The 20728-nt window shown below is 35.6% G+C and overlaps 1 protein-coding gene across 18 annotated transcripts in view; it reads right to left on the reverse strand.

Annotated features, from left to right (window-relative positions):
• The window catches only part of Robo2 (roundabout guidance receptor 2), a 1624501-nt gene that overhangs the window by 1231053 nt on the left and 372720 nt on the right, over nucleotides 1–20728 (reverse strand). The gene's annotated exons all lie outside the window — the stretch shown is intronic.

Consider the following 20728-nt stretch of genomic DNA (forward strand, 5'->3'; position numbering starts at 1 on the left):
CATCTTTCCCTATTTTAGCAAGCTACAGTAGTTTTGTTTTGATGAGGTGAACTTTGTTACATTTACTAATTAAAAATTTAAATTTTTTGTTTGTTTGCAAAGTTGTTGAGGAGTTAAGAGAAAATGTATTATGGGAAGGACTTGGTGATAATGTCAATCCATAAATGTCTCATTGCATAGTATGGAAAGATGCTCAGGTCTGATTAATAGCCAGGAGAAGGGGATGAGAATGGGTAGATAGGTGAGGTCATCCTCCATCTGAATCTCTGACTATGCTGAGGTATAGCAAAGGCAGATATTTCAAGAATAAATCAAAATTATATTTATAGTTAGGAATCAAAAGTTCTATACTTTAAGGATATTTATTTTGAATTTTGGGTTTCTTTTTTTTTTCTATTTCAGATTTTTATTTTTATTTTTTTATTGTTAGTTACATTTTATTAACTCTGTATACCAGCTGTAACCCGCTCCCTTATTCCCTCCCAATCCCACCCTCCCTCCCTCAGCTCCTCCCTGCCCCTTTCCAAGTCCACTGATTGGAGAGGACCTCTTCCCCTTTCATCTGATCCTGTTTTATCAGGTATCTTCAGGACTGGCTGCAAAGTCCTCCTCTGTGGCCTAGCAGGACTGCTCCTCCCTTGGGTGTTTGGGAGGTCAAAGAGCCTGCCATTGAGTTACTGTCAGAAATAGTCCCTGTTCCCCTTACTTTATAGTATCATTGCATGTAATGGAAACAGATTGTTATTGGGGAATATAATGCATTTAATTGTAAGTTATTTTTTATCTAGTACATAGTATATAATCAAATTAAAACTATGATTTAAAAAGGAGTAATTTGATTTTATTTTGTACACTTTAATGCAATTATTCTTTTATATTTTTATCATTTTTCTTACATCCTAATATGTAACAAATGTGTGGTGAAAAATATTTTGGAGGAAATTTAACAAATCACAATCTTCATTAAGATATTTAAGTATTTTGGTATACAAAATAAAATTCCTCCAATCATTTAAGCAAAGGAAAATTAACTGTTCTTTTTCATAAAGTATCCTTAATTTTATTCTTGCCTAATCTAATTTTTTCCTTTTTGTTTATTACCAAGTATAAAAATCCAAATATATTTACATATTGCTCCAGTAGAGAATATATTTTAAACATTTTTGAATATAGAGAGATGCGTGTTTTTACTGGCGCACTCACTGTACTTCTGAAAGACAGTGACAGACCTAGGAACATTGACTGGGGAAGATGAACGTTATTAATAAAACACTTGAGAATAAAAGACCTACTCACATGTTTTGCAAAGTAAGTGTGTTCTCACTCTAAGTAAAATGTCTACATTATGTACTATAGTAATGGAATATCTATGAATGAATTTTGAATCATTTTTCCTGCTCTGCTAAGCTACAGAAAGCAGATGAGATGTACATTCTGAATTTAGAAAATATGTTCAGCTTCAGTGTCAAAGAATGGGTGGCTAACAATAACTTAAACACAAAGATAACTGAAATATTTAACCAGATATTGAAAATGTATCCATCATTAATTAAAACATATATATATATATATCATAAGTTACATAGAGTACGATGATATTCTTCAAGAGCAAATTCCATGGTAGTTTAAAGTAAATGTTTTTTCATAAGATGCCTCTAGACAAAGGGCATAATTGGTATGAAATAGCTGACTGGGCATAGCAGAATTCTTTTTAACCAATATTCTTCTTTCTTTTTGTTTTTACTCCTCTATGATAATAGTCATACTTCCTCAAAACATGGAGACATTTTGTTTTTCTTTTGTCCCTGCTCTAATCATACAACTGAATAGAAAGTCTTATATGCGACATCTATGTATGTCATTACAGATGTCAAAATCTTTTGCTTTCTTGTGTTTCTTCTTGATTATGTTTATTTTGGTAACCGCTAACTTTATAGTTTTACATGAACATTTGTATATTTTGTTCATGAAGGCAACATGCTAGATCATTGAACATACTACAGAAGGAACATAAAATGATTTTTGTATTCAGAATAACCATTTGTGTTCCGTACTCTGAATGAAATAGATAATTATCCTAGGGAAGTGGTGCAGTCATCTGGCATCTACAGACACCAACATATGCACACATATGCACATGTAGGCAAAACATGTGTACATATTGTTATATATCAAACCCAAGGCCTCAAAGGTTTTCTAACACTGAACTGTATCCTCAGTCTGCTGAAATATATTTTGTAACTTCTCTTCTAAAGAAAAATAAAACAGGACAAGTGGAGAATGAAATAATATACATGTATACACACACACACACACACACACACACACACACATATATATATATATATGAGCAAGCACGTTCGACAGGTTGGATTATTCCTATTTTCTTTTTTGTAAAACCATCATCAGAAATTTTGATGAATTTATATTGTTTTGTATGTATTCTTGTGCGAAATAACTAAACATGTAAACTTAAACATTTTTATAAAAACTAAAAAGTCTCATCAATATATTCAAGAAAACATAAGGCAGATCATTAATGCAGTATTAACATAGGCCCTTTGACTGGAGCAATCATAAATACATTATTCTACTTATGATTTTTAGGAAGAGTAGAAAATCAATTTTCTCAAAGGAAAAAATAGAGCTTCATGTACAAAGGGCAAAAATGATTTTCAAGCTTGTCAGTCAAATTAGAAGTTGATTTCATATATAAAACCTAGCTTTTAAAGAATCTGTCACTATAAGTACAATCTGAAATGTTTTAATCTATGTAATAAATCGTCATGAAATACATGTATGTACATGTGTACATAATCAACATATGTGAAAATGAATATTCTAGATGCTTGAAAATTAGATGTTATATTGCCTGGACAAAAATGCAGGTTGTTATTGTATCAGTAGTTAGACTTTAGCGGGGACTCTGTGACACGATGCAGGGAGGCTGGCTGTGAGTGAACACTGACCAAGGGCCAAGAAGGTCAAATCAAGGGGTTAAAACCCAGCAGCATACAATCTAGAGGAGCAGGGGAAGTAAGAGTCAGAGAGGGTGAAAGTTATAAAAGAAAAAACAAAATGGGATCAAAGTTTGATTGAACAGGATGAGTGGCAAAAGTCACTGTGTAAAGAAAAGTTACTCCTAGTCTCTGGGAAAAAAAAGTGCTTGTGAATTTTCTTGAATGAAAAATAGTTACAGATTATATATTGTTTTAATAACTTTCTGCTATGACCACATACAAAGAACAGCATTTTTACAAAGATCATTCTGAATAAGGTATCCCAGAAGCAGAAAGACACACATGCTATATATTCACTTCTAAGTGGATATTAGACATATAACAGAGAATAACATACTAAAATCTGTACACCTAAAGAAGCTAAGCAAGAAGGAAGACCCTGGGTAAAATGCTCAATCCTCATTCAGAAAGGCAAACAGGATGGACATCAGAAAAGGGAGAAAACAGTGAATAGGACAAAAGCCTACTACAGAGGGCGACTGAAAGATTATACCCAGCAGGTATTGAGGCAGATGCTGAGACTCATAGCCAAACTTGGGACAGAATGCAGGGAATCTTATGAAAGAAGGTGGAGGTGAAAGTCCTCTAAGGGACAGGCGCTCCATAAAGAGAACAACAGAATCAAAAAATAATCTGGCCTCAGTGGTCTTTTCTGAAACTGTTATCCAACCAAGGACCATGCATGGAGATAACCTAGAACTCCTGTACAGATGTAGCCCATGGTAGTTCAGTGTCCAAGAAGGTGTCCTAGTAAGGGGAACAGGGACTGTCTCTGACATAAACTCAATGGCTGGCTCTTTGATCACCTGCCCCTGATGGGGGAGAAGCCTTATCAGGCCACAGAGAAAGACAACAGAGCCAGCCCTGATGAGATCTAATAAGCTAAGTTCAGATGGAAGGGTACCTCCCCTTTCTGTAGATTGGGGGGGGGGCATGGAAGAAGAACAAGGAGGGAGGGTAAGATTGGTAGGGGATGGGGGAGAGGCCTACAGCTGGGATACAAGGTGAATAAATTGTAATTAATTAAAAATAAATCTTTTTTTTTAAAAAAAAAGAAAAAAATGAAAAAGATTTGAAAGCATACACCCACAACAAAAAAAAATACACTTCAACATGATGATTGTCTATAAATTGATAATATTTACCTTGCTGCTAAATTCTCTGTACATGACCATCCATGGATTTGAGCTACTTATTCAAGAAATCTATATCTTATTTATTCCACTTGAAGTGGAAGAAAAGCTTAAAAATGATAAATCCCACTGAAGCCAACTATAAACAACATTTGATTCATATAGACTGAAACTTGTTATAAGTAACGAATGATTTAGATAGAGCACATTTAACACTGTCGAGCGGTGAGCATTTATTATGGGAACACCACTGCAGAAGAAGCCATGGTAGATAGTGAACCATCAATCAGATGCAGCCCCACAACAAATTGTACCTTATCAACTGCTTTAATATGTCATGAAGCTTCCAAATAGACATCACTGGACCATTTGTTACGCATAAACTACTTTTTCACTGACAAAGCAAAGGACATTTGGTATTTTCATTTATATGTAATATCAGAATAAATTGATGAGATCTAGACATCTAAAATAGAATTTCTATGTGGACAGGTTATTGAAATTCAGAGCAAGCTCATTCGCCCAAATTAGTCATGAAGAGGATGTTTCATTCTCCAGGTTTTACAAATGTTTTAAGAGTAATGTATTTAGGTTTTCAAATGCTAACATTAAATATTATTTTCAACATGTGTTTTTGTTACATTGGAATGTAGAAAATACGTTTACTACATTTTTTGTTTTGAATCTAAGTTATTGAAAGATTTTCAATAAACAAAGGGAGAAGAGTTTTTAAAAAATGGTGTGTCTGAATGCCAAAGAACATACACAAGTATGTTATTAAGAAATAATTACTAAAAAATAATAATTACTAATGCTACAAAAGTAGTTATTTTAGGGAGATCACACTTGTCCCCTCACAGTAGGAAATCCCTTCTATCACCTTCGATTGCCTATCAAGTTTATCTCCCCTTGGAATAAATTGGACATACCTGTGTTCTGGTCCCAGTTATGTATAATTATGCTTTTTATTATGTTCTTAATTATACTATGCGCTAGTTGAAGATTTGACACCAATAATAACCAGTTCCTACATTATACTGTCCTTAAGGTTCAAAATATATCTCTCATGTAAGATATATTATTAATAACCAGTTTCAAACACAACCTTATTTTCAGATGTGTACATAGAAAAGGTAATCACAGATTTTGATTTTAAATTGCTGTTTTCACATTTCAAATGTCAGATCAAATGTGGAGGTATATTTTATTTTAATTTTTGCATGATAATCTGGTTTTCCAACAGCCAGACTATTTTGCTATATTGCCCCTTTAAAAATTTTCCTATTGGATCAAATGTATGATTGAGATCCCAGCTGTCTTAAAGAAATTTACTACCATTGAGAGTGAAAATCAAAGGACTGTGACATGAAATCTAAACAGAATGTTTTGTTCTTTCTTCAATTTAGATAAACTGTTTAACCTGAAGAATTTATTTTTTCCTTAAATGTTGGTTTTATTTTTAATTATGTGTATATTTTTTTAAATATTTGATCACGTGTGTGTTTGTGTGTGCGTCCATATGCAAGCTAGTACTTATAGAAGCCAGAGGAGGGTCTTGGATCTCACATAGCTGAAATATAGGCAGTTGCTAGCATGAGACATAATTCTAGAAAATAAAATGTGACCTCTCCAGGAACAGAAAACACACTGAACTCTCAAGCTGTCTCTCCAGTTTAGGAAATTATTTCAAATTTGTATTTAGCCATTGCATTACATTTGAGACCATTAACTCCATGCAAGTGTTCACTGAGGGTGCATAACAGAAAACAGCCATGTAATTTTATTTTGCATTGTTCCAGCCACATGTCACATAGGTGATGAAATAGGCTCTGCTCCTATTGACAAGTCTCCTGGCCCTGTATCCATCACGGAGCACATGCGTGGTACCACCTGGCTCCATCATGCCATAGTGTACAGTGTGGTCAGGGTTAAAGAAAATTGCACATCACATTCTTACATTTGCTGTGTCTGGACTGTGCAGGTTAGCTGATTCCTCTGATCTTCCTGTTCTCTGTCAAATGTACCTAGTCTGGCATTGTGGCAGAGCAAATGCTTTGTACTCTCTTGGATTTTGGTGTCTTGTCATTCATTACAGGGTTGAATATATGTTACAATTACTGACACACTTCATAAAATACATGATACATTATATATAGGACAACTAATAGACAAATTTAGAAAATATTTTCAAAAGAAAAATAATTTCTTTTGATATTTTTAATTTTTTAATATTAATCACAGACTATTTACTTTGTCTCCCAGCTGTAGCCCCCCTCCCTCTTTCTCTCCCAATCTCACCCTCCCTCCCTCATCTCCTCCCTGCCCCTTTCCAAGTCCACTGATAGGGGAGGTCCTCCTCCCCTTCCATCTGACCCTAGCTTATCAAATATCTCCAGGACTGGCTGCAATGTCTTCCTTTGTGGCCTAGCAACGTTGCTCCTCCCTTGAGGGCTGAGGGGTCAAAGAGCTATCCATTGAGTTCATGTCAGAAATAGTCCCTGTTCCCCTTACTAAGAAAGAGGACCTGGAGTAAGATGATCAATCTCCATTTAGGAAGACAAATGGGATGGACATTGGATGTAGGAGAAAACAAGTAACAGGACAGGAGCCTACTACAGAGGATCTCTGAAAGATTCTACCTAGCAGTGTATCAAAACAGATGCTGAGACTCATAACCAAACCTTGGGCAGAGTGCAGGGAATCATATGAAAGAAGGGAGCATTAGTGTGACCTGGAGAAATCACGAGCTCCACAAGGACCAAATATATCTGGCACAGGGATCTTTTATGAGACTGTTTCTCCAACCAAGGACCATGTATGGTTATAACCTAGAACCCCTGCTCAGATGTAGCCCACGGTAGCTCAGAAAAAATAATTTAAATCTTTATTACTATGTAATGAAGAAACATCATCAAATAATTAAGTTGCCAGAGTTAATATTTCTGGTCATATCTTTATATTAGATAATAAAATATTCACAGGACTGTTTTATTTCATTTTATATGCCAATACAACCTGAGGGTTTGATGGGAACATAGAAATGATTTCTCTCATAATGAAGATTATATTATGGTCAAATTTCAATGACAATAAAAATCAGTGTCCTTGACGTTGGTGTATCATTATTTAATGATTCACCACCTTATTAGTATAATAAGACATTGCTTATTATATTAATGTAATCATGGAATTTCTGAGTACCACTAAGTATAAGAAGACTTCTTTTGCATTTCTCCTGTTTGGGGATAAATAAAAGTATATAAAAATCTTTTTAATTGTCTCTGAAACATCAGCTATATCTTTGTTTGTTTGTTTCTTTCTTTCTTTAAATTTCATTTTCTAAAAGATGCAAAGAAGACCATTCCCACCCTGTATCCAGGCCAATCAGCCACTACTTTACATTTTCTTATTTAAAACATTTGTCAAAATATTCGTCATTCATCATTATCTGTGAGTTCTTTTTTGTAGTTTCCAAACATGGTGTCTATTATATATATATATATATATATATATATATATATATATGTATGAATATATACATATATAAACATACATATTTTATATGTGTTATAAGAATGTTTATTTAGTGTGAATCAGACTAAACTTTTGACATTCACCTATCCCTACTTAACAAAAATTTTATTAATGTCAACCGATTTCATTGATATTTAAGCAACTCAATTTTTACCTAAAACATTTATATTTCTGTAGACTGAAATATGGTCAGTTTTCAAGATCACAGTTTACTTTTGATACGGGAAGATTTAAATTCAATTTTAATTGATAAAATCAGGAAGTTAAAATTTTTGCTTTATAATACTGAAACTAACACTGATGACCAAACTCCTAACTAGCATTAATTTTGCATCGTTCTGATACAATATATGTGTTTTTGTGAATGAATTGAAAAACTATTGATAAAATGTGCTTTCCAAAATTAAAAATTGTAAATTCTATAAAGGAGTTATATAAGGTTGATGAACACCTATTTCTATAGACCAAAACAAATTAAATTTTAAGTTAGTACAATAAAAACAAGGTATGGTAAATATCAAATTATATATAAAAATAACTTATTATGTTATTAAAATATACATGCTATTAGTGTTATGGATATAAATGGATTCTGAACACTCATGTGTTGGTCACTCCTGCACTATATAGAGGGGAAGCTTTGAGGAAGTGGTAGGGTGATGAGCATATAGAGACAGCTTCAGATAATTCAACTGATAGATTGGCAACTGGATGAGCTAGTCTCTAGATGTGTCTCCTCTTCAAGAATTTTGGTTTTCCTGCTTTTTCAAGGCATAGCCACATTTTGCCACAAGAGTTCATGATGCTCTGGCTCATCAAGTGTCAATCAAATGGAGCAAGCTAACCATGACACCAAAAAGAGTCAAAATCCTCGAAATGTAATGCTCTTTCTTGGCTATTTAACAGTGGGGATAAAAGCCAACTAACACAATTTCTGTATCCATTCCTAAACTGAGGGTCATCTGGGTTTTTCCAGCTTCTGGCTATTACAAATAAAGCTGCTACAAACATGGTTGAGCAAAAATTGTGGTACATCTATACAATGGAATATTACTCAGCAATAAAAAACAAGGAAATAATGAAATTTACAGGCAAATGGGAACTGGAAAAGATCATCCTGAGTGAGGTATCCCAGAAACAGAAAGACACACAGGGTATATAATCACTCATACATGGATATTAGACATACAATATAGGATAAACCTACTAAAATCTGTACACCTAAAGAAACTAATTAAGAAGGAGGACTCTGGCTAACATGCTCAATCCCCATTCAGAAAGGCAAAGAGGATGGACATCATAAGAAGGAGAAAACAGGAAACAAGTTGGGAACCTGCCACAGAGGGCCTCTGAAAGGCTCTACCATGCAGGGTATCAAAGCAGATACTGAGACTTACAGCCAAACTTTGGGCAGAGTGTAGGGAATCTCATGAAAGAAGTGGGAGATAGTAAGACCTGGACAGGACAGGAGCTCCACAAGGAGTGCAACAGGATCAAAAATTCTGGGCACAGGGGTCTTTTCTGAGACTGATACTCCAACCAGGGACCATTCGTGGAGATAACTTAGAACCTCTGCACAGATGTAGCCCATGGCAGCTCACTCTCCATGTGGGTACTCGAGTAAGGAGAACAGAGATTGTCTCTGACATGAACTGATTGGCCTGAGGGAGTAGCAGCCTTACCAGACCACAGAGGAAGAAAATGCAGCCACTCTTGATGAGGCCTGATAGACTAGGATTAGAGGGAAAAAAAGGAAAACCTCCCCTATCAGTGGACTGTGGGAGGGGCATGGGTGAAGAAGGGAGAGGGAGGGTGGGATTGGGAGGGGAGGAAGGAGGGAGCTACAGGAGGGATACAAAGTGAATAAACTGTAATTAAAAAAAGGAAACACAGCATTGACTGGAATGTAAACATATTCCACGATTTAATGCCCGTTAGCCTTACAAAAATGATCATATTTTTGAGAAAATAATTTTAAATGTTTTCACATGAAGTTTCAGATTCATGGTCAAAAACAGTAACACCATAAGACATACGCTAAATATAATGAAAAAATAATTATTTAAAATGTTATGTCAGACGAGATCAGGGGTGTTCAGGGTGGTATGGCCACAAAGAGGGTATTATAGAGAAAGAGGGGTGTGGGAGCTGAGTAAACAGAAGCCCCACAAAGAGACCAACCAAAGTAAAAGATCTGAGACCAGGGCGACCTGCAGAGACTGAGGCAGTAACCACGGACCAAGCCCAGAGAGGACCTAGAACCCCTGCGCAGATGTGGCCGATTGACAGCTCAGTCTCCATGTGGATCTCCGAGTGAGGGGAGCAGGGGCTGCCTCTATCATGAACTCAGTTGACTGCTCTTTGATCAATCACCCCTGATGATGAGGTATCGCCTGGCCACCAAGGAAGAGGATCCAGGCAGTCCTGTTGAGACTTAACAAGCTATGGGCAGATGGCGATAGTGGAGAACTCCCCATTTCAGTGGACTAAGGGCAGGGGATGAAGGGAAGAGGGAGGAAGGATGGGACTGGGGGAGTTGAGGGAGGGGACTTCTATCGAGATATATAATGAATAAATTGTGAAGAAAAAATACAAGTTATAATTTTAAAAATATGTCAAATATCACAATTATCATATATATATATATATAATTATATATACTATATGTTACACATTTAAAATTGTGAATTTTTGACAGTTTTTCCCTTGCCTTCTCATGGAATCTACCTGATATATCCACCATAAAAATTAGAAAAACGTAATTTTAAGACTTCTATTTTAATCCTATTCACAGAAAATACTTGAGCACAGCCTGCTAAGGAATACTCCCATGCGTTTAGACAGTCCTCTTAAATTATCCTAGAAATAAACTCACTGAAATTGTTGCGGAGTAATTGCATACCAGATTTTCCTTCCTTAAATCATTAATGATTTTATGCAATTAATCATTTCCATATCTAGAAAAACATTCATTCTCAAATTCAGTGTGTGTGATAATGCAATAGCTGTCAACTTATGCTAACTAGTTATTTCAATGCTTTGGCCCAGATAATTGATATTCAGAAGATGAAGCTATTGTAATATTCCAAATCTTATAAATAAATATATAAATATCAGAGAAACCTAAGTGTGGTGTGATATAAAAATACTGCCAGGGTGCTTTCATTTCTTTAATAAGACTTCATAAATTGAGAGTAGCAGATCTGTTTGTAATATTCTGATTTTCACTGAACTTCACTAATCATAAAATCACATTTTCCTATCAAAGCAAATAACACACTTCATATTTATTCTTGTTTTTTTTTATTTTTCTACAAAACCAGACTATTTTACATTCCAATAATTTTTGCTAATTGGATCTTTTTGTTTGTTTGTTTAGGTGTGATTTTTTTGGTTTTCCGAGACACGGTTTCTCTGTGTGGCCCTTGCTGTCCTGGAACTTGCACTTGAAGACCAGACTGATCTTGAACTCAGAGAGCTGCTTGCCTTTGCCTCCTGAGTCCTGGGGTGAGAGGTTGTGCCGCCATACTCTTCAATGGTAGGTACACCTTAACTGATAAAATTAAACACATTTTATTTTATTCGCTCAATGAGAGATTTTTATTTCCATAAAAATCAGTATAACACCATGAGGCATCTGAAACTTTACCCATGTTTTGAATGAATAGTGTGTAAATCACAGGAAGCTTCAGTCTTGAACTATCAACCCACAACAGACAGTTTTAGGTACTTTAGAAGATGAAAGCACTTGCAGTTAGGCTAGATGAGGAAAAAAAAAATCTCTGTGAATTTTTCTGCTCTATAAATCCTGAAAAGAGGCCAAGTAACCAAGACATGTAGAAATCGCCTTAGATTACTAGGTGTGAAGGATTTTTTAATAGTGTTTTTTTCTATTAATAAGTCAACCTATAAATTTATCAGGGTAAGCTGGGATTGTAGGGACTCATGGGCGTACTCTATTTAATTCAAGGAAATTGGGTCCATGAACTTACTAGATCTGCTACACCAAGGAGAGGCTGTACCTCTCTCATTTTGACTCCATAAATCCATAGTCATGTAACCCTACAATAACTTGGCCTCATAACAATCAATCTGCTGATACCCTGTGTGTATCGTGCTGTCTCTGGAGTTTGAGCTAGGTATCCAGTTGTTGACAAGGCTTACTTAACTGTCTATGTGTTCACCCAACTGGATATGGACCTAGACAACCACTTGCATGTCTTGAACCCTTGCACCAAATTTTCACCTCACTCTCAAATCGCAGCTCCCTCTGGCTACTGGTCTGGTCCATTATCTCATTATATCAAGAATCTCTCAGCCTTAGTCTGAAATTTGCTGTTGTCTCTCTTACTTGTACTCATTCTGCCAACCATATATCTACACCAAGATACAAATATATATTGACTGTATTGAGTTATTCATTTTAGTAATTGAGACTAATAAAAGAATCTGCCATTCCCTCAGACATGTAAGTGGGTTTATATTACAAATTGTTATTTAAACCACTAAATATTGGCAAACTTTTGTTATTCAATAAATTGTATCACTGTAAAAAGATCATTTAACTAACGATATTACCTGAGTATTGACTGAATCTTCTTTTTAAGAAAAACATTATTGCCTCATGATTGTCAGTTGTGAAGCTAGAAAAGTGAGCCCTCCCCACTGTACTTGAAAGATTTGCTGTTGACCCTCAAAGTACTTTCATGAGGACCTAAGTCTCATCTTCTATACTGATATTTTAAACAGGAGTCAGGTTGGAGGAGAAATCATGTCAGGGAATACTGAACATGGCTGTGCTGTGTTTAAAACAGCTGCATGCTTCTCTGCTCTGATGAAAGCTGAATGTGAATGCTATGCTATGATCGTCCATAGAATTTCCACTGCTTTTCCATGTTTATGTATTATTCAGGCAAATAGTGACCCTGAAATAGAAAAATGCTTCTTATCTCTTAAAACTTTTATTGAGCAGGATTCAAAATGCACAGTTAAGTGCTGTTCTCTGTGTGCTTAACTCATGGGGGGAAAAAAGCTGTTTGCTGCCTATTTTAGTATCACTGGCGACAAGACAGACAAGAAAGCATACACTAAGAGTCAGGGAGATACATATGAAAAATTAAAAGTTTAAAATTAATTTGAACTTGCAGTGTACCACGTGAAAAATCTAAAAATCAATTTCCACATGGAACAGCTTGAAAGTTTTCCTTGCCATCTGGGTTTGGACCTGGCTCATTCAATTCCAGTTCTGCCCTGGTGAATGCTCCAATTTTATATATACTATATGGAAATGATAATCTCCAAGATGCCTATGCCTCTCTTGTGAGATTTTTACATTTTAGTTGTTGTGTTTTCTCATATGAATATTTCTCTCCAAACATTTTTCTAATGCTGTATATATCTTTATTTTAAGCCATGTATGATATTAATGTTTGGTTTATTGAAGTAATAGATAATAATTGCATTTTCAAAAATAATGTTATAATTTATTCGTTGGCTATTTGGCTAAAAAATACTCTAAAAATATAGTAAGAATTTGTAACATATTTTGTAAGCCTAAAATAAAGATTGATGAATTCAAAAGAAGGGGAAACAATTTAATTTTGACTATTCAAATTACAAAGCAATTAAAATGCAATGCTAGTATATAGACATATGATTAAATACTATTATTCATATGAAGCATCAGTGCAATGCTACCAGATAAATTGAACAATTAACCATTTAGTGTTCACTTTTTTTTTTTTTTTTTTTTTTTTTTTGGAGACAGAGGGCTAGCCTCAAATTCAGGATGTGTTGTTGAGAATGATGTGGAGCTTCTAATCCGGTTATCTCTACCTTGCAAGTGGTAGGATTACAGGTATGTGCCACCAAGCTCAGTTTATGCCCAGTGTTAGGAGATGTTAGGGATGGCATCCAGGGTTTTCTGCATATTAAGTAAGCATTTTACCAACTGCATTAAACCCAGAACATTAGGGGGTTTTGTTTAAGTTTTTTTTTTAGATACATGTGTCTGTTATGGTAGTTATAACAATTTTTAGCATACCACTGTTTTCTAAAGAAAGAAATTAAAAATAGTGTCAATTATTTTACATATACATTATTTGGTCCACAAATGCAGTTCTATGATAATCTGAGAACGTTAAAAGAAGACAAAGCCAAACTCAGTTTTCACTTCTCACAAAAGATTGAGGCATAGGTCAATGCTTCTTATGTTTGATGGCAGTTGCAAGAAATTTAGCAAGCATAACTGACGATGCTGTAAAGTTAGCCAAATAGCATATATCAGCAAAAAGATGAATATAAGACAGTGGGGGTGAAAGTCACAAGAACTTAACCAGCAAGGAGAACATTAAAAACAAAAACAAACCTGTACACTAACAGACTCAGTGATTCTCAGTAGTTCCTTGAAGTCAATGAAAGATCATCCAAATTTCCGTGTTACAGGTAACATTGACTTCCAATACCTTTAGCTCATCTTCTAAAAATTATTAGTCATAATTTTTCTTTGGAAAAGCATGCTGCTATTCCTATTATATTTAACTCTTATACCCAACAATCTACATAGACTGTTTCAAACAGATGTATGAAGTTATAATGATGTATATGTATATACACACACAGCATTTAAAACTGTAACTGTAAATCTCAAATACTACCAATAATTTAATTAAGATTTGAAAAAGCTTTTTAAGGAGAGATATAGCTGAGCCATAATTATAGGTTTTTAACAGTATAAAATCCCTTCAAAGTATATATTTATAGCCAGTAATTGAGGTAAACTATCTAATTTACACATGTAAATAATTCGGTGCCACAGCATAAATATAGATTAATTATATACTAGATGTTTATAGATACATTCATTACTGATTTTAAATCTCTATATGTGTGTGTATTGACATGCATGCCAATATCTCATAGAAATAGTAAAAGTTCCCTTAAAATTTTGTGCAAATTACTTTGAACTGTGAAACCATTTGAAATGTTTTGCACAGAACAGTCACTCCATGGAAAGTAAACAGTTTTCAATGGGATGTTTTCAGGAAATATGGTATTAAAGATGAGATTGGTGTACAGGTACAATTATTTTCTTTTTTCCTTTATTCAAGTTGCATCCCCCTTGTTGCAGCCCCCTCCCTTGTCCCCTCCCTTGTCCCCCCAGTCCCATCCACCCTCTTGCTTCTCCCCCTGTGCCCTTTGCCTAGTTCCCTAGTAGGTGAGGACCTCCTCCCCTTCTATCTGACCCTAGCCTATCAGGTCTCTTCAAGGCTGGCTGCATCATCTTCCTCTGCGGCCTGGCAAGGCTGCACCCGGCAGGAGGGTGGTAATCAAAGAGCTGGACACTAAGTTCATGTCAGACACAGACCCTGAACCCCTTACTAGGACACCCACTTGGAAACTGATCAGCCAATGATTTTCCTTTGAACAGGGCAGTCTAGATCCTCTCCGCGCAGCATGGTCGTTAGTTGGCAAATTGGTCTCTGCAGGCCCCCCTGAGCTTACGAATTTTAGCTCTGTTGTTCTCCTGGTGGAGTTCCTGGCCCCTCCAGGTCTCTCTATCTCCCTTGTCTTCCATAAAGTTTCCTGCACTCCTGCACTCTGCCCAAAGTTTGGCTATGAGTCTTAGTATCTCCTTCGATACCCTACTGGATAGAGTCTTTTAGAAGTTTTCTGTGAAAGGCTCCTGTCCTTCTCTTTGTCTTCTCTTACTTCCAATGTCTATGCAGAGACCTGTGTGGATTTGGGAAGCTACTTCATGTTTCTTTTTTTTTTTTTTTTTTTTTTTTTTATGACCACCAAATTTTAAGCTGGTAACTGTTACAGGAGTGATTTAACAATGTATCCCTGTCTCTAGAGCACAGTCTTGGCCTTTATTTCAGGCTGGTGTCTACTTCTTTTATGACAGAGCTTAATTCTTTTGCTGTGATCTTTTCATAAATTGAGAGAATTCATAAATTTATATTTGTACCCCTCTTAGAAAATACACTCATAATTTTTAAAATAATTGTTATGAAAATACCAATTGTTTTCTCTATGTAAGAATAGTGGATTATTGATTAGCCAGTTCTATGGTTCTTGAACTCAAGCAATAAGCATTCAGATACACATTGTTGCTTAATGATTATGTTTTATTGTTTGACCACATATTAATGAACTGAATACTCTCCCACTTTACTCAACTCCAAGACTCCATAAAAAATAAATTCGAACCATAGAGCAGGCTTAATTTTGTTGTGCAAGTAGGCCCAGTCATTCAAATATAACTGAAACTGCATTACAGTAACAAGTACACTGACGCACAGTAATGTAATCCCATCCTTAAATATCATTACTAGTTAAAATTTCATATTGAATTGATACATATAAACTATGGTTTTCACGGAAAGAACCTAGTTGTCCTACCTCACTCTAATTTAGCAACATAAACTATTTCTCAAGTCATTTGTATTTCGTTATGAATTACAATAGTAATCCAATAAAGAGACACTGAGATACATCAATTTAAAACCTTTATCCTTTAAAAGTCAGTATACATTTTATATGAAATGGAGAAACCAGTAAGGCAGTGAGATCATCAACATGCACCACCAAGAAGATAAGGGATATGGATGACTGATTTAATGGTGTTACTGATTTTTTCTTTTTTTCTAAATTAAGGTATTTGATGTTCTCCGGAAAAGAAATTAATGAAAATATGGTTTGAGTATTTGTACTTTCCTCTTACAATTGCCCCACCACCACATATTTTAGTTTTTAATTTGGTAATTACTCATATGAAGATGTATTAATAGAAAAAACTTATTTCAAAGAAAAACAATCCAAGAAAATGAAATAGGACATTCTGGAGTCTAGACATTTGTATGTATAATAGCTGTGTACTATCACTGCATGTTTCTGTTATCTAACACATTAGCAACTTTCAAAACCATTTTTTTGGCAAAGTTGTACACCATCCTTGTGGTTCCAGTTATGGAATTTGGATATTTGGTATCAGTTTCACATTTTAAGTTTCAAATTTTGAACCTTCAGTTGCAATCTTTAAGTAGTGCTCTTGGATGAAAATGGTCTTGAGGATTCGGCAAACATTGCTGAAGAACAATTTTCAGCTTTCAGGACATCTCAGGTACTTAAAGTATTCTAGTATTTGAAAATATAAAGATCTTTCTACAATTTTTACTTTCCCCCTTTTTCATAAATATTTCTGGTTTCAATGACCTTGGCTTCTTAATCATAGGAAAGTTGTTCAACAGCAAAACAATAACTAATCAAGATTTCTATTTGATTCACATCATCTCCAACTGACTTCAAGATGCACCTAGCAGGTTTGATTTGAAGCCTGGTATCAGTGACCCTGCAAAGTTCCAAAAAAGGAGTCTTAAGTTAATTCAGTATTTGTCTAAGGTAAGTTATCAATGATGTGTTGAAAACGATTTCTTTACAAATTTACCTGTTTTTGTTACATGTGTATGATTATTTTGCTCAACATGTGTGCATGCCTGGTGTGTGTGATTGCCTGTTGCCACAGAGGTCAGAAGAATTTGCTGGAACCTTTGAAACCAGAGTTACAGACTATTGGGAACCATCGTGTTGATTCTGGGAGAAAGAGAAAAAAAAAGTTCTCTGCAAGACCAACCGGTTCTTAATCACCAAGCCATTGCTTGAGTTTCCAAATGTTTAAATATTATTAGCACATATTTTGTTTCTTCAATCCTAGAATTTATGTGACATACTATGCTGCATGAGTTACTTGACAGAACAAAGTACATGCTCCATTAGCTCATTTAACTGGGATAAATACTTGCAGGTATTAACAGGATAAAATAATTTTTAAAACATATTATAAGTTTTAAGGTCCAAAACACTTTAACAAATTCCAATAAATTTTGTTTTAGTTGACAGTGTGTTAGATTGTACCATGCAGATAGTGGTATTCTCTGAATATCCTGTGTCCATGCTTCAGTGCACTATGAACTAAAATAACTCAATGGTATTCATTGTTTGTGCTCATAACACATTCTCTTCGTTGACAATGGGAAAAGATAACTGCCAGGAAAGCTTTCTTTGTTTAGCGCAGATAGACATGGACAGCCGGTTGCTGTAATTTATAAAAGGAAGCAAGGTGGTATTTGTGTGGTGCAGAGCAAGGCTGAAAGAGAGCAACTTTGATAACTCATACTCTGTGTCCCAGTGTCGTCTCCTGAATTTTCACTTAGGAGGCTATCAGAAGCCACGAGATGCTTGGAGGTACTTCCAGGAGGGTGATACAGGATGAAGTCAAGCAGGGTCATGTGTAGCCCTGCCCCTTAGCTTGGTCAGTAGCTGTTCTGATTCATCATTGCTCAGGGTCAAATGCCCAAAGTTTGATTCTCATGTTTAATATCAATGTTCTTTATTTCTATAATTTAAAAATATTTTTTATATCAAGTTATACTTTCCCCTTGATAACTTGATATCAAGTTATCAACTTTCCCCTTTAATGGCAAGCCACACATATTAAAACTTAAATTTTAGTAGTCAATAGGAGAAATGCAGATTTTTACATTTATGTACATTTGATGTGCTTTGTTATGTGAACTGGAAATGTTTGATTGAAGCATCTTTGCAGAACTATGCCTGTCTTCTAGTTTTCCTTTGGAATGAGTGTAATTGAATGTTAAACAATCAGGTTCTTTAATTTTAATGAAGATGATGTCAGCCATGTCTTTAGGATTTCCAGTGCATGAATGGTGAATACAAACTGTTATGATCACTTCTGTTGTGCTCTGAAATAATCAGATGGGACACCACTGGGCTTTCCCTTAAGGAATTCATATAATGTGATTAAATGGAAAAGCATATGCCTCAGGGAAAACCTGCTGGCCTACTAACCTACATTTGAAAGTCACACTCATTGATAAGCTTACAAAATGCCTTGGTAGCCAAAAAAAAAAAAAAAATCTGCAATTTTCTTTTAGTATTCTACAAGTCAGTGTTCAGATACCCATTTTTGTAAATTCTGGTGCCTGCTGTCTGTCTATACCACCCTCCACAGGCCATAGCTACACGCTGGTCTGTGATGTTACCAGTCCTCATCTCTGTACCAATAACCTCTTCCTTCAGAATGATGGTTCCTATTAATACAACAAAAATGGAAATTGTCAGCGTGGGCAGGTTGCCATATGGAGGTTGACAGCTGCTCAATCAGATTAAGACAAACACACGGGCGACATGAGGGGAAAAAAGGGAGGGGGTGACCCCTTCTGAGGAAAACTCTTATTTGGCTCTTGGCATTTTGTTCAGGACTCTTAGGAATAGTGTGCTAGCTTTAAAGGTTTTGTTTATAGCAGGTGTACTGAGAGAGCAGCGACATGAAGCAAAGAAAAGAAGCAAGAATCCTCCCTTTGAACACTGTTTCCCAAACGGTGATACTTTAAAACTTACTTGCCTCCCTGCCTGCCCCATACATCCTGTACCTCTGCCAGATATGCTGAAAATTAATAGACGACCCCTACTCCCTAAAAAAGTAAAATAATGTTTTAAAAAACTGTTCAAAATACGCTTTTGAAGAGTTCATAATATGCCAAGGAAAAATGTAAGGATTTTACAACCCACTGAAAGATAACAACCACCATCAATAGCCAGGCTCATGAATAAATAAATATTTACAACATGTACATATGCATATCAAGGCAAGGCTGCGTTCGCAGAAGCCCTGAATCTGTGCAACATATTTATGCCTTGCATCTACAATGATAAACAGAGGCCCTGAAAAGGAAATTATTTCAAGGAACAGTCAACACATTAAAAGTTTTCTAGTAACTTGCCTGGCCTTTCCAAACACATGAGATTTCTTTTACCAAGGAATAAAACACGTTGCTATGATTGCCTATTCCTGAACTTGACTGAGTCACATCATCATCATACAGCAGAGCTAGCATATTTCTAGCTGAGCTAGTTAGAGTACATCAGAAAAAAGTAGTGACATGTTCAGAGACAACACATTCCAGACCTGATTTACAAATGAAATCTCATGCATCTGCATCTGAAGCTGTGCGGAATGAATAAACGCCTGGGAACACGCACAAGCATTCTGACTGGGTTAACACTGTTCTAACTACGTGCAGCTCTTTAAGATTCTCGCTGGGTTTTGAGAGGTCCGCATCCACTGCTGAAGTTTAACACAGGAAATTAAACCTTGACATGTTATAACTACTGACTGTCTTTGGAAACTGTATATAAGAAATATAAGTTAACTCTCCTGACATTTCCTAGAGTCGATACAGCCATACATCTTTTGATCCCAAGCCACCTAAAGCTGCCATGCAGGCTCACATAAATAACAGCTGGCAGCATGCAAGTGAAAAATCCATTGATAACACTGAGCAATACAGTAATGTGCTGATATAATTTACAAGGCCCAAGGTGATTTGGCCCACCACTCCTTGGGAGGATGTGCACCAGCAGTCTAAGCTAAGTGCCTGCTGGAACTTCTCCCTGGAAGGCATGCAGGGTGAAGATTTGTAATGTCTGTAAAGCAACAAAAGGTTAAAGTGACAGATCAAACTGAGGGGGATTGAATATTTAGAAAAGCATGCTGAGATACTCTGATAAATTATTAAATCTCCTTTGTAATGTCCCTGCATCTCTTGAACCTCAGATCGACACATAACATCATAGCAAAGGTGTCTCTGTGTGATGGGTGGAGGATACAGATTTAGAAAACATTTCTAGAGGTAAGATAAAACTATTAGGTAAAAGGACTGTTTACCCACAGCAATATCCTCAGAAATCTTCCATCAAGATTTTCCCTACAAGGCACACGTTCTCCTGGGATATTTCTGCAGCATCATTTTAGTTTGCTGCAACCAGAGATCACATGCCTTGATAACTTGTATTTATATAAACAAATGTAAGGCAGAACCAACTGAACTTTGAAAGAGGATATAGGTTCAAGTTCTCAGAAATCCACAGCTCCAAATTTTTGACAGCCAAAAGAAAATGCATTGCCAAGCTCCAAAGTACTGCAAGCTTTTTTTCCTGGTTCAGCAGATACCTCTTTCA

This window comes from Meriones unguiculatus, chromosome 17, assembly GCF_030254825.1.
Source record: "Meriones unguiculatus strain TT.TT164.6M chromosome 17, Bangor_MerUng_6.1, whole genome shotgun sequence".
NCBI lineage: Eukaryota > Metazoa > Chordata > Mammalia > Rodentia > Muridae > Meriones > Meriones unguiculatus.